This window comes from Diospyros lotus, chromosome 4 (assembly GCF_014633365.1).
Source record: "Diospyros lotus cultivar Yz01 chromosome 4, ASM1463336v1, whole genome shotgun sequence".
NCBI classification, from domain to species: domain Eukaryota; kingdom Viridiplantae; phylum Streptophyta; class Magnoliopsida; order Ericales; family Ebenaceae; genus Diospyros; species Diospyros lotus.
The window spans coordinates 16788199-16803923 of NC_068341.1; the positions used below are offsets into that span (position 1 = coordinate 16788199).

The 15725-nt window shown below is 36.1% G+C and overlaps 1 pseudogene; it reads left to right on the plus strand.

The window, feature by feature from the left end:
• Window positions 1–2898: 2898 nt before the first annotated feature.
• On the plus strand, window positions 2899–15004 carry LOC127799516 (calmodulin-interacting protein 111-like; annotated as a pseudogene).
• The last annotated feature ends 721 nt before the right edge of the window (window positions 15005–15725 follow it).

Sequence of the window (15725 nt, forward strand, 5' to 3'; positions counted from 1 at the left end):
GTTGGAAGCCTTCTTTTGACGAATGGTTATAATGGTCGAAGGTGTTGCAAAACATAAAAGCTAAACTATTTTATGCAACTCCAAAACTCGAGTACATCCAAACTCATAATCTCTTTGATATTTTTCAACTAACATCTTGTCACAATGTAAGAACTATAGTGACTCTAGTTATAGACAAAAAAAGTTAGAAATCTTAAACTCATTAAATTTTAGATCAAATATCTCTATCATATTTTAGAAATTTTGAGGTAATGTTTAGGTGAATTTCACCCGGTGCCTTCGGGGGCCACCGTGTGGATTCCACCTGGTGCCTTAGCCTTTCGGGTGAATTCCACTCGGGGGCCTTCAGGTGCATTCCACTTGGTGCCTTCTTTTGAACCTCGATTCCCTCTATGAATTTAGGATACAACACTAACAGATTTAGGTATTCATGCAACAAAACTATCAAATAAATTAAAGCACAAATCGTCATTAATGATTAATGGAGAGAGATGCTTATAGATAGAACTAGAGAAGAGATGCCCAATGACAATACATGTTTGATTTCATGAGAACAATTTGACCAACACGAATGTTGTCTTTTCAACATCTTTCTCTAATGTTTCCCTCTTTTCTTTCTCTTTATATCTCTATTTAATATCTCTCTCGCTTTCTAGAGCTATTATATAATGCACAAATTCGACAATGTATTGGAAGACTCATCATTGTCGTTAATTAGTCATTTTTAGAGTATGTTGAGGTGATTTTAGTCTAATAATACTATAATTAAGTTATTTTTCGATAACAGTTCATCATTGCTTAATTTTATGATTAAATTAATTATATTAATTGTCAACTTTGGAAAAATTGATCTACGATTTTAATTGTTTTTTTTTTAAATTTCTATTTTCTTCTCACACATAATGATGTGCATTTCAACAAACTTTGTTTCCCAACTTTTAGGTGAACGTAAAACACGAGAAATATGAATTGTGGACTGAAGACGATAAATTCTCTAAATAAACACTAATGTTTTAGTCCTTAAAAACTTTGGGCCACTTAAAATTCAGAGGAAAAGGGCCAAGTCGAAATTTTAAATTAAGACATGGGCTGCCCTGAATGGTCAGCCCACCCGTTTATATTATGAGCCTCGCCCAAGAAGCAAGGTGCGTAGCATAGGGCTGGTTAAGAGATAAAATGGAGCAAAAATTTCAATCCAACCTAAGATCAAAGAAATTCATCAAAGTTTTCACTGTGAAAATACTAAAAAATGGGTTGAGTATAATTTTTAAACGAAGACTAAAATTAAAATAATATAAATAAAAATTAAACTATAAAAAATTGTCCAAATTAAAACGGGCAAATTGAAACAGGCCCTTGTGCGAAACCAAAACCCTCTCTACCCTTGAGAGATCGACTATCAACGCCTGCCAGCACTCCATTGTCGCCATTGCCATTGTCGACTAGAAGAGAGAGGGAGATGAAAAATGAGAAAAAAAAATTCTTTAAATATAAGGCTATTTTGGTCAATTTTCAATGTTTATTAGGGGTTAACAAATGATCATGGATAAATTGTAACGTAACATTAAATCTTAAGGGTATTTTTTTATTTTTTTAAACTTTAGATATAATTTTTACAATTATCTTAAAATTAAAGGTATTGCATCTAATTTTTTTCAAAAAAAAAAAATGGAGTATATAATTACATTGGCATGTTGGGCTGTTCTTACCTGTTAAAACCCGCGCAAGAGTTTTGAAATGAAGATTTTGACTCCCTTGCGGGGTGGAGCCAGCATAGGCCCAGTGCGGGCTACGCACTGGGCCTTGGCCCGCCATTAATTTTGGCCCGCACTGAGGCCTGCCCACAAAATCTGCAAACCCTCCCACTCTCCTTTCCTCTTTCGCTCATGCGCCCGCCGCCAGCCGCCGCCCACCCCCCTGCCCTTCGCTCTTGCCTCTGTCTGGCTCGGTGGCTCCGTCGCTCGCCGGCGCCGCCTTGGCCTCGCTCTCACCGCCTCGGTCGTCTCGTCGCTCGCCCTCGCCGGCCGCCGGCTCTCCCCTCGGACCTCGGTCTCTCGCAGTCTCGATCTCGCTTGCTGCTGCCTCTCTGAGCTCTCTCGACTCTCTCGCAGCCTCGCTCCGTCGCTCGCCGGCTCGCCCCTCCGGGCTCCGGCCCTCAGTTGCTCGCTGTCGCCTGCCTGACTGCCTCTCCGGCTCTCCGTCTCGGACTCTCGGCCCTGCTTCACATAATCAGTGAGCAGCACAGCAGTAAGCTTCTGCTTCACCAATTTTTGTTGTAAAATATTTCTTTTCAATTTTAAAATTAATTAAGTGAACTTGAATTTTGTTAACTGATGTTGGGTTAATTGATGTTAGATTTCTCAGAAATAAGTTTGTTAATGTGATGTTAAGATTGATAAATAAGTTTATTAATTGCACAAGCGCACATAATTTGATATTTTGATTGTTGGAGCAATTATACTGGCGCACATAATTTGATATTTTGATTGTTAAGCCAATTGCATAGGTGCACATAATTTAATATTTTGATTGTTGAATCAATTGCACAATATTTTGATTGTTGGATCAATTGCACATAATTTGATATTTAGATTGTTGGATTAATTGCACAAGTGCACATAATTTGATATTTTGATTGTTGGATCGATCACATAATTTGTGAATTTATGAATTTATGTATTCTCTAATTATCATTTGTTATATTAAATTTGAAATAGTCATGGAGAGATTTTTAAAACAAAAATCTCCCTCAGTTGTAAAAGATGTTGATAGGGAGAAATTAAATAAATTATGTTAATTTTTAATATATTTATATTATTTTTTATTTTTTTCTATAATAAATTTCGCCCTCACTGAAAAAATTTCCTGGCTCCGCCCCTCTAACTTCTACGTCTCTCTCTCCTCTCTCCCCGAACTGAGAGGGTTTTTTTTTTTTTTTTTTTTCTGTTTAGAAGTGATACTTTCTTTACTCTTAGCTAATGGAATGAAAAGAAGAGAGAATCATCAGGCTTATTGCAAACAAAACCAAAAGCAAGATGTCAGGTTGAAATAAAAATCTCCTTGTTAGGCTCACTTACTTCCTTTGGGTGTGAATTTTTTTGATTATTTTTCATAATCTCTGATCTTTGGTTGCACCATCTGATGTTTGAATTCCATCTCAAGTGTTTCAACCTCAAATAGTTGTAATTTCCCACAACTTGAATTGGATACTGTTTATGGTGATTATAATTTTAGTATTGAAGAGGCATTGACGGTTCCAGATCTGGAATTTTCATTCCAAATTCCAGATCTACAACCAGCATTCTAGATTTGGAACCTTCTAAATGGTGGGACGATGGCAATTATTGAATAGAGATGATGGTGACATTAAGTCTCTCTCTCTCTCTCTCTCTCTCTCCCCGCCTCCCTCCCTTCCTTATACCGCAAAACCCTGATCTTCAAGGGTTCAAAGATCTTCAAACCTAGATCGATGGTGACACTACTCTCTCTCTCTCAAGCACCATCATTTATCTTCATCAAGCACCGTCATTTTTTCCTACATGAACAGATAAAGGCTTTAGAAGGATATAGAAATTTATAATTTGTTGGAACCTTTTGGAGCCGAAAGAGCCCAAATAAAGGCTTCAGAAAAAGTTTTGGAATTGAATTGGTGTTCTGGTTGCCCTCATCCTTTTCTTTGGTGGTCATTTGTACTTTTTGTGAAGTTTCATTGTTCTCGTTTGATAATTACTATTCTTGATGCAGCTTTCTCACCTTGTTGTCCTATTGAAACAGGAAGGCATCTAGGGCACGTTGGGAGGATATGCCTGCAAAATCGAAAAAGCTCTCAAAAGCAGCATTGAAGCTCTCATATGCTGATCAGTCTGCATCTCCTCCGAGCTCATCTTCTTCAACACCACTTCCAGGACCAGAAGTTTGTGAAGAAGATATATTGGGCTCTATTGATGAAGCAAGAAATAAATACCCATGTCTTATAGGAAAATCTTCCTTTATGGGTCAGGTTACTGATGTCAAGGCTGATGCTAAAGGCTGTAAGATATGGCTTTCAGAGGCTTCCATGGTTTCTTCCTCTCTTTCTCCTGGTTCTACCGTCTCGGTAATTCACTGTTGCACGTGTTTGCTACTTGATGCCTTGCTGTTGATGTCTGAATTTGACTTTACGCTGTGCTGTCAAAGCAACAGTCACTGATGGAAAATGGAATTGGGTGTTTGTTTTTATAACCTAACATACTTACAACAACAATCGCATGCCTTAATCTCACTAGATGGAGCTGGCCACATGAATTGACGTCCAGGCACATTAGAACAATAGAGCGACCCTTAAATTATTGTTGGTGAGGATATGTGAAATAAAAAATCCGGATTCTTTGCTGCCACCAGAAGCGTAAAGCTCCTTCCAGCACAACATTTTAGCTTTTGTAGAGCCTGGTCTCTTTAGGTGTCCTGTTATATCTGTAATTGACTGAAGCTTGAAGTGCCAAGTGCATTGTAATTCTATGCAAATGTACTAGGAAAAGGGGGTTTATTATAATATTTGAACATTTGTGTGTCTATGGAAAACCAATGCTGAATTGGACAGTGCCAAGTATTCTTTTCAATTTGTTTAATGCTCTATACATTTGTGTGTATATGTATTCGTATTATTGTCCGTTCATGTAGGAAAAAATGATGGTGCTTGATGAAGATAAGTTATTCCTACATTTATGTCCTCACATCTGTCGAGTTGCCAAATTTTTCATAATTGGAGACAAGCTAATATATAATAAAATTTGATGGGACTTTAGTGTAGGGCATGGGTATGAGGTGTATATTGCTAAAGGCTGCAAATACATATGAAATTACATGTATCTAGCCTGGCACTTCAATCCCACATTTGCTAGTTGAGACCATCCTTTTGGACACTATCATCATCATCATCATCACTTCTCTTTAGGTAGGGTTGGTTACATAAACTCTAGCTCTCTAATCAATTTTATATAAAAGTCACTTTGAAAAATTTAATCATTTTTACGTTGAGTGTGATAAGGAGGAAGACTTTTCAGTACTAGAAGTGTTGAGGGGATTAGTCAAACCTTAGGCAGAGTTCTTGTTTTAGGAACACCACAATAAACAATGTTTATACATGCTTTTCTATTATAATACACAACATCTACTTAAGAAATCGTTTTCCACTTTCTACATAGAGGAATTTTTTTTTTCTGGGGTACGAGGACAATGTGTAATGGTCTATTAAATGTCTAAAGTTGCTATTAACACAATTTATGATTGATATTTATGCTAGAACATTGTACTATCTTCTTTCTTGTTTCTTGTTTGATTAGTATTATTTTTTCTGCAACTACAACTTTTATGATGCTCAATTTTATATTCTTATGTTACTTTTCCTTGTTTCTTTGGTTATTTCGTCTATGTTTTTTGTGTGTAAGTGGCTAGTTTCAGGACTTTTGAGATTTTACACCTTTGCATAAAATTGTGTTTAATTTTTGTCGTTGATAATGGTTTTATCAATTCATTGACAGGTCTCTCTTCCATCTCCTAAGAAGAAATCTTCTAATATGTCTCCTCTCTGCTCAATAGCTGATGAATATGAAAAGCAATTTGGGATTGCCTGCAGCAATAAAATGGCTACTTTAGTGGGGAACTACTTTGCTTTAGCAACAGTTTATCCTTCTTGTAAGGTATGAAGGCACTTTCTGTGAGCCATTTTCATTTCTCATTAGAAATCTTGAAATTTGTTAAGATATTTTTGAACTTAGTGATGCTCTCTTCTAGTGTGCATATATTTCTCTTAAGATATTTGTTAAGATATATGTCTTTTGTTTTTGTTTTGTCAGGTTTTGATGAATGGAGTTCGGTTATCTTCAAACCTTTCATCTTCACTGGGTTGCCCCACTTCAGGGAGGATCATATTTGTTTCTCTTATTCAAAGTCAATCTGCAGTTGGTGTTAATGGGAACAGCAAGTTGCATAGCCCCTCAAGTCTTTCATCTTCTGATTGCAAGGAATTATATTTAGAGCTGGTTTACTCAAAAAATGATTTCACAAAGAACAGTGATATATTGTGTGGAACAGATTTTACTGGAAAGAGAGCCAATGGTCAATTTGAAAATGGAAAGATTTCATCCCCCATGACACCATCTTACTCTAAGTCAAAGCTTAGCTCTCTTGCTACTGGTCAGTTTAGTTCAACAAGATATGAAGAGTCAATATCAAGATCACCCAAACCAAATGTATCATCTTTTAATTCATCTGATGTGGCAGAAGTATTAGGAGATGAAAGTGCAAAACTACTTCTTGAATCTTGTGCCACTTCATGGTTATGTTCTCGTACTCTACTCCTTGGAAATTTTGTGACAGTTCCAATACTTTCAAAGTTTTGCACTTTTCAAGTTGTAGATGCTAGTGGAATTTCGGTTGATTGTACTTCTCAGGATGCCACAGAGAAATTTAATTTTGAATTTTCCTCTCATTGTTCTGATCTGATGAAGAATGTTAATGATGCTTTTGTGATAAACCATAAAACAAAAGTACTTTTATCTTCACCTTTGAATTCTGCATTAGAAATTCCACAGGAAAAAGGTTTACCTTGCCTAGAACTTGAATATGTTGATACTGAAGCTGATTGAGTGAATAAAAAGTTGGGTGGTTTGTCAAAAGAATATGCATTATTGAAGGATATAATAATTTGCTTATCAGCGAAAGACACTTTCTCAAGGTATGTGTTTAACATCCTCTTTAATTCAATGTTTAGATGCAATTTTGGTTTTGATCTCATCATTTACATAACAAGTCAAATCCCCAGGTTTTATGGAACTGACTTTTATGATATCATACTGTTCAAGGTCAAGACTGGGTTTCATTTTTCTTTTTCACATTAGCTTTCTGAATTTTGTGGAATGTCTATTTGTCCCTCTAGCTAGTTGCTCATCAAATGTCCTTTGAAGAACTTAGCTTGTGTCATTCATACCTTTTGAATAGAAGATGATATGCAATCTCTTTTGCTTAGTTTTGTGTGTTGATTATTTATGTAATTGTTCTAGTCTGGGTTTGCGGCCTACAAAAGGAGTGCTTCTTCATGGGCCACCTGGCACAGGAAAGACTGCTTTGATTCAAAATATTGCACGTGATACTGGTGTCAACCTTTTTACTGTGAATGGACCTGAAATTATTAGTCAATATTATGGAGAAAGCGAGCATGCTTTGGTTGAGGTCTTCAATTCAGCTAGACGAGCAACACTAGGAGTGGTTAGATTTCTCCAAACTCTCCTCACCCCCCTTGAAACAGAAAGAGAAAAAAAAAAAAGACAAAGCAATTCATTACATGATACCTTTTAGCAAAAAAAAAAATCTAGATATTGTTTCTAGTTCTCTGTTTGGTATACTTGCTATGCACTTTTTGATAAATTTCATTCTGTACTAATTGAACCATCTGTTGTTATTCATCAACATGTTGATTTTAATTAACTAAAAGTTATAGTATTCTATATCTTAACATTATGTTTTGTCTATAATGCATCAATTGAATTGACGCAGTTGTGGTATATCTCTTCCCCTCCCCCTTTCTGCATATAATATTTCAATGCATCTAGTGTAAGAGATGCCTTAGGATCATGTTACAAATTATGGATTGAACACTCTCGCTTGCCTACAATGGAATGTTGATTGTGTTAGTTATCGTAAAAAGGAATATGTTTTTTCAAACACTGTTTAAGTTTGTATCTTTAAATGTGGTCTCCTTTCCAGAATTCTTGATTTTGTCACTGACCCCTGATTTTCTTCACGTATTATCTAAGACACATAAATTATGCATGTGGCTTTGAAGGAAACTAATGGATTTCTGTTAGGCAGGTATTCATCGATGAGTTGGATGCTATTGCCCCTGCACGTAGGGATGGAGGTGAAGAGCTGTCCCAGAGAATGGTTGCAACTTTACTGAATTTGATGGATGGAATTTGCAGGACTGATAACCTACTTGTCATTGCTGCAACAAACAGGCCTGATAGCATTGAGCCTGCACTCCGACGGCCTGGTAGACTTGACAGGGAGATTGAAATAGGTGATCAGAAATCTAAGTTCCTTATTTCCTCAAGCTCTTACAAAAATATGATTATTTTCTGCTTGGCACTCCATGTTATTGTTCAGTCTTTATGGCATGAGGTTGATTTTTAACCTAAAAATGTGTTGTAGTCATTGTTGCTATCACTAGTGAATCCTTTGGTTAGTAACTGTGCTTACAGATTAGTTTGACAATTTTTTTATGAGCAAAAAAAATCAAGGGAGTAATTCTAGTAGTTATTACCTTGGGAGGTCCAAAAGTTGTAATAACCATAGAAAATGTTATCTTAAAATTATTACTTCAAATTTACTGTATAAGAATGTCGAAAAAAAGATTTCGCAGGGTTATTATTTGAAAATGATATAATAGCTTTTTTAAAGGCCATCTCCAATGTGAGGCTCCCCACTTAGCAAGGGTTAGGGGAAGGTTGTATTTGTGCATGACCTTACCTTCTGCTTTTTTTTGGCAAATGGGCTGTTTCTTTTAAGTAGAACATTTAAACTTATGGTTTCGAAGGGGTAACCTCATTTGTATCACTCGAACTTTTGACCTTTCTTAGATATTTGTTCAATTCCATCAACTGTCATGTACCAAACTATCTTAATCATGTCACACACACGTTGTCTTCAATATGAGCCACTCCGATCTTATTATGAAAAGTCTCATTTCTAATTTTATCTTTTCTTGTATGGCTACATTTTTATCTTAATATTTTCATCTTTGTTACACTAATATTTTGCATATGTTGGTGCTTTGTTGCCCAACATTCTGTGCCATGAAATTGAGCTAATGTTATATCTGTCCTATAAAAAGTCTTTCTTTGTAGATGTCTTAAAACTTATCTAAGGTACAAGAAACTCTTCATGTCCAGGTGCTTTATCTGTAACTGCTTTCCCAATGTTCTTTATATTTATGTTTTGTAATATCCCACAACATCTGTATGTCATCTTCAACTTGCATAACAACTTGTAGCCTTGAATAACGATCTACTTGGAATATTTTCTTTTCTGTCCGTTTATGTTTTGTGTTACCAAGCAAACATGGTTGAATGCCCTTCCAATACAATAGTTTGTGCTTTTGTTATTTTTTTCTTTTGTAGTTGCATGAGGTTCACATACTTTACACTTAGGTATTGCTCAAACACATGAATTGACTTGTACATACTATTAAAGGTTCAAATCCAATATATTGATACACCTTTGGTGTTTGCTTCCTGTATAATGTTTTACAAATGAAGTATAATGGTTAACAAATCCAATTTTATTAGAAATTTACACTTGGAAGCTGATGGACAACATTCATATTTTCTTTCTTTTTTTTTTTTTTTTTCTGGCTAGTGAACTTCAACATTCATCTTTTTCTTCCTTATTAATTATTATTATTATTTTAATAGCACAATTGAAACAGTGGGAAAGCTTGGAACTATGAAACTGACATACAATTACAAGTTAATCTTATATAATTAAACTTCATGCTCTTTGTTATACATGTCATAGTTAGATTTGATTTGTGGGGCCTTAGTTGGACATGTAAGAATTAGACTCTTTTATGGTTAGTCATTACTTTTACACAAGTGAGCTCTCAGATTGCTACCTAGAACTTTGTTTTGACCAACATTCATCTTTTCTTTCCTTTTTTTCCCCTGATATGTAAACTTCAACATTCTCCTCTTTCTTCCTTGTTATTGCCATTATTATTTTGATGGCACACATAATTTGTTGAAATAGTGGTAAAGCACGGAACAATGGAAATTGATAAGATACAACTACCAAGTTAATCTCATATAATTAGGATTTTTGCTCTTTGTTATAGATGCCATGGTTAGAATTAATTGGCAGGGCCTTAGTTGGACTTGTAAGGATAGATTGTTTTTTGGTTGTTAGTCATGGCATTTAAATAAGTGAGCTGAGCTCTCGTATTGTTTTGATCAATACTTGCATATGCAGGTGCTCCTTCTCCAAAACAACATTATGATATGCTGCTTGCTTGTCTCTCTAGCATTGAACATTCTCTTTCAGACATGCAAGTTCAACACCTTGCCACAGCTACACATGGTTTTGTTGGTGCCGACATAGCAGCTCTCTGCAATGAAGCAGCCAACATCTGTCTTAGGCGCTATGTTGATTTTTCAAAATCTGGTGATGCTTCAGATAACAGAAACTCTGTTGGGTTTGAGAGCTGTTGTACTGCTAGAGAATATGGCTCTTGTTGCGCAAATGATACACTGGATTCTGCATCTTCGTCTATAACATACCAGTCTATTTCGTCAAAGATAGAAAATGCTGTTGATGTTAGGGAAAATGAGGCTTCTACAGTAGAAGAGTTCAGTTTGGAAGTAACATTAGAAGATTTTGAAAAGGCTAAAATAAAAGTTAGACCAAGTGCTATGCGTGAGGTATGTTGAGACTTCATACTGTCTAGCAAAATGTAAGTAATCTGTAAAATGGGACAAGTCAAGCTTTCGATGGTTCATGACTCCTCTGGAGTAACTAAAGCATACAAACGATACAATGAATTTTTCAAACTTTGTCAATAGCATGATGTTGGCACACTAATTTCATATTTATAAGTTATCGAAATGATGAGATTCCAAGCTTCTTGAATATTTTTATTACTCCTATGTCTTTACTTTTACGTATAATTATTTTCTTAGACTTTTCAATGGCCGTTTGGAAGTTTATTTGATTAATATGTATAAATGATATTAGATCTTATTTGTTTCACTTCTAGGTAATGCTGGAGTTTCCAAGGGTTAACTGGAAGGATGTTGGTGGCCAGGAGGAGGTAAAAGCACAGTTAACGGAGGCAGTAGAGTGGCCTCAAAAGCACCAGGATGCTTTCAAGCGTATTGGAACCTGTCCACCAACTGGGGTTTTGATGTTTGGTCCTCCTGGATGCAGCAAAACGCTTTTGGCTCGTGCAGTGGCTTCTGAAGCTGGGCTGAATTTCCTTGCTGTAAAGGGTCCAGAGCTTTTTAGCCAATGGGTTGGTGAGTCTGAAAAGGCTGTAAGGTCTCTGTTTGCAATGGCAAGGGAAAATGCTCCATCCATCATATTTTTTGATGAAATAGATGGTCTTGCTGTTATTCGTGGGAAGGAAGGTGATGGGGTTTCAGTTGCTGATAGAGTTATGGGTCAACTTCTTGTTGAATTAGATGGTAAGTATTTAACCATAATTCAAAACCTTGTAGTAGAGGTTTTGTCTTGCTAGTACTAGGCTTTTTTTACCATGAGTGCTATCCTCTGCATCTCTTGAAATTGAAGTGCATCAATATTGCGGTATTGCTTGAGATTTGGCCATATTAACTAATTTTTTGAGCTTTCCTGGTCGAAGTTTTATTAAGCAGGAGTTGGGAAAGTACTTTTGTAGTATCCTAGATTTCCTTCAAGTCGCTTTAAGGAGACTCCTAACTCTATGGCAGTGAAGTAATATCAACGATCAAAATCTTTTTGTTCCCAGAAATTGTTAAGGCAAAGGGACAAGACAAAAATAGAAAGGAAAAATAATCTCCTTAAAAATTTTCCCCTATAATTTTTTTTCCATAAATGGTCAGAAATCTGGAAAGTTTTACCCACTCTCCCTTCTCTCATGAGTTTTTCCATCTATCCATGCAGTTTTTATGGTAGTTGAAATGAGAGAAAATTATTGTCTTTGCATGTTGTCTGCAGGCCAGCTACAGTTTTTAGGCATTTTTGCAAGATACTCAGTACTCTTTAACTTGAACTTGTTTATCTGCAAAACTGAATGGACTGTGTCTGTCAATTTAGGCTTGCAACAAAGGGCTAATGTGACTGTTATTGCTGTAACAAATCGACCAGATAAGATTGACCCTGCCCTTCTAAGACCAGGTATCACCAATCTCTTCATTCTTTGAAAATTAGATAGTGTTTATTCAACTGATAATTAAAATTTTGCCAGGACGCTTTGACAGACTGCTATATGTAGGGCCCCCCAGTGAAATAGACAGGGAAGATATATTCCGCATCCATTTGCGCAAAATGCCATGCAGTCCTGATGTCTGCATTAGAGAACTGGCTCTCCTCACAGAAGGGTGTACTGGGGCTGATATATCATTGATTTGCCGTGAAGCAGGTCTTGCAGCCATGGAGGTCTGGAGTTTTTATTGCGATTATGCATATTGCTTTCAGAATTATCATTGACATATTTTCTGCATTGATTATGTTTATGATACCAGGAATCTCTTGATGCTTCAGCAATAAGAATGATACACCTAAGGACGGCAATTAAGCAAGTACAGCCATCTGAAGTCCAGTCTTATCAGGATTTGTCAATAAAATTTGAAAGGCTTGTCTACTCTAGTACTAAAAGAGACGGTGAGGGTGTTCAGCCTTGCTCAGGAAGATCAATTTGGAAGTCTTTTTGGTAAGAATCCTCTTTTTGGTGATTTCTTTTTACTCTTGGAAGTGTTCAACTGGCACTGTCACCCTGATGGGGGGTTATCTCTTGGGTGTCCAGTGCACTAGCTTCAGGAACCAAATAAACTGCTTTTCTTCAGTGTGTTTAGTCTTTATGAACGCCCCCCAAAACTTTAAGGAGCTGTGTTAGATAGCTCCAAGTTAGTCTGAAGAGAAATTGCTCCCAGTCAATAGGCCCCACTCACTAGGGCTTGAGCTATCTGCTTGTTCATTGTCTTTGGTTTTGTAAACCAAGAATGGAATCCAAAACTTGAAAGAACAGTGCTGAGCAGTTTAGAGTGGTTTAACTTGTATATGCTTGTGTGGTTAGTCATTGGTTCCAGATGTTTTAGTTGTCTACTAGGTACTGTGGGTTGCAAATTGTGCACAGCCTTCCTATATGATGCTAATATTGCATACATGTAGGATTCCACTACAGGAACTCGTGCATTAGGCTACTAACTGTTATGAGTTCTTTAGTACTTCTGGGAGAATTTATGCTAGGTTGGTTTTCTTGCAGTCTTTCATTCCAGGTTGTCAAAAGTAACTGATCGTCCAATCTTATTCCTTAGGGTAGAATTACTTGACTATATACAGTTGGTCAATGAAGAAACTAATCTCTAAATTAGGCAATTGCCTACTTATATCCTACTGAAATTAGGACACACGGAGAACCTAGAACACAGTTGGAAAGATGCGGTCAAGATAATATCTCCTAGGAAAAGAAATGGAAATATGGAAACATAGATCTCGAGCAAATGAATCTTGGTATCTTATAACACTCCCCCTTAAGATTGTGAGTGAATGTCTTGCATTCCAATCTTGCTCAATAATCTTCGACAGGGCTAGGAAGTCCTTTTGTAATAATATTATTTGCAAATTGATCATTAGTAGGCACAAATGGGGTGCAAATCAGGCCACTATTTAGTTTCTCTTTTATGAAATGTCTATCCACTTCAACATGATTTGTTCGATCATGCTGTATCGGATTCTGCACAATGCTGATAGTTGACTTATTATCATAGTAGAGTCTCATAGGTGCTTTCCACTTGATTTTTAGGTCTTCCAAGAGTATATTGATCCAAAGTAATTCACATATTCCCAGGGCCATTGATTTGAACTCTGCTTCAGCACTTGACTGAGTTACAACACTTTGTTTCTTATTTCTCCAAGTCACAAAATTACCTCCTAAAAACATTCAATATCCTGATGTTGACCTTCTATCAACAACTGATCCTGTATGATCAGCACCAGTATAGTCCTCAAGAGACAACTCTCCCCCTTTCTAAACAATATGCGTTTACTGGGTGTCCCTTTTAAATAATGTAGAATAATGTACACTGCTTTTAGGTGAGCTTTCTTAGGATTATGCATGAATTGGCTTGCCACACTTACTGAATAAGCAATGTTTGGTTGTGTATGGAGCAGGATGAGATGCTAATATTTTGCCGAGTGACAAATCAGTTAGTTTTCATTTTTTTTTTTGGTGCTTGAATGACGATCAAATTAGTTAATAAACAGTTTTGAAGCCATCAAAAGGTTAAATTGCAAGGAATAGTCAAATATCTTACATTTGGAATGCAAAACAAATTCTATAGGGGCACAGGCTGTAGATCCTACATCTTAGCTTGGGCTTTAATGGGTATCCCTGCATGGACAGGAGTAGGGTTCAATCAGGCTACTGAAACAAATTCTGTATCCTTTCATTATCCAGCTCTTTTGAGGACGTTTGCCCCCTCCACTAATTCAAGTGATTGAATTTGGTAATGCAGGATGCCAGTGATATCTACTGTCTTGTTTTTCAGCGGATTTCTAGCTACACTTTCACAGAGAAAATCACCCTCGTATGGTTAGTCACGTTTCCACTGTAAGTTACTGTCAAGTTTGACAACCACCAGTCTGCAACACGCGCAAAACTTGATCCCGGAAACAAGAACCACCCATTCAGCACTTTGAAAGTGTTTTCAGGCACTGGAAACTGAAGATGCTGTTTCAAACTTGGCTGTAGTAGCGCGCCCGCACAGTTTTCTGGGAAATAATGTTAAAACAAGGTAGTTCTCTTGCCTTCCCCAATTTAGGATTAGTTTTCCAGTGGCTGGAAATTTGAAGTCGAAGAGGACTTTTTTGACTTCTTTGCTGCAATGGAAAATAATATTTCAAAAGCACATTATGTTTCATTTTACAGGCACACTTGCTCAATCAACCGATGTAAGAGTCGGTGATTGAGTAACCAGACTCGGTAACTCATTCAATAGCTCTTTTAGTTGTTCGCTTGAATTGCTTATCCAATGATCGGTTTTGTTTGATTGGATCAGCGGTTTTGTTTCATTGAATTTGCAGTTCTCTCAAATAGAGTCGTAGACTTGAATGATACATGGGAGTGCTAAACAAATAATAGTAGTAAAAGGTGAATTGTTTTTCTTCGATAAATTATTAGAGGGATCACCATAATGGTGTGGTGATGGGAAGTCTTTTTTGTAAGCAATTTTTATTCATTTTTTATATTTAGAGATTTGGGTGATTATTTATCATAAGATAATGACCATGACAGGGTTCAAATATGGAGGAGTTAATAATGTTATTATAGAAATTAAACAAGAGCATTGTTGCTGCGAAGAAATGAAATGTTATTACAAAATTGGCTCACTGTTAATGAGTGGAGTCAGGAGTGGGAGATTGAGAGATAATGCGCTGTTTATCTATACTAAAGGGTATATTTGATTATATTATTTAGAATTTAATTTTAATTAATAATTATTTATAAAATAAAAATTACTTTAAACTTTTGAAAAATAAATTTCATGGAAAGAAGTTTTAAATGTTTGTATCATATATATATTTTTTATAAAAAAGTTAAGAGTGTTTGATTATTTTTATAAAAAATTTATGTAATAATTATATATTTTTTTATGATAAATGTGTAATTAAACACAATAAGTATTTTTAAATTTCATATTTTTCTCTCTTTTTACTGAAGGAGGAGAAAAAACGATTAGAGGGTATCTATTGACGTGAGATAAATGGCAACCTCTTCCTGGTTCCTACTAACATCCTTCACTATCAGATAGAATGATTCAGGGACAATATTCTCATCTACTACACGTCTGCCATCTGTATTGGCCTATATTATATGGGGGGGGGGGGGGGTACATGGCCTTTATTTTTCAACTTTAAACAATCTTTTTAAAAATTTTCAGAGTCCCACCGCCCCAAAACAACCATGGGGTGTGCAAATGGACAAAACATCCTAAAAA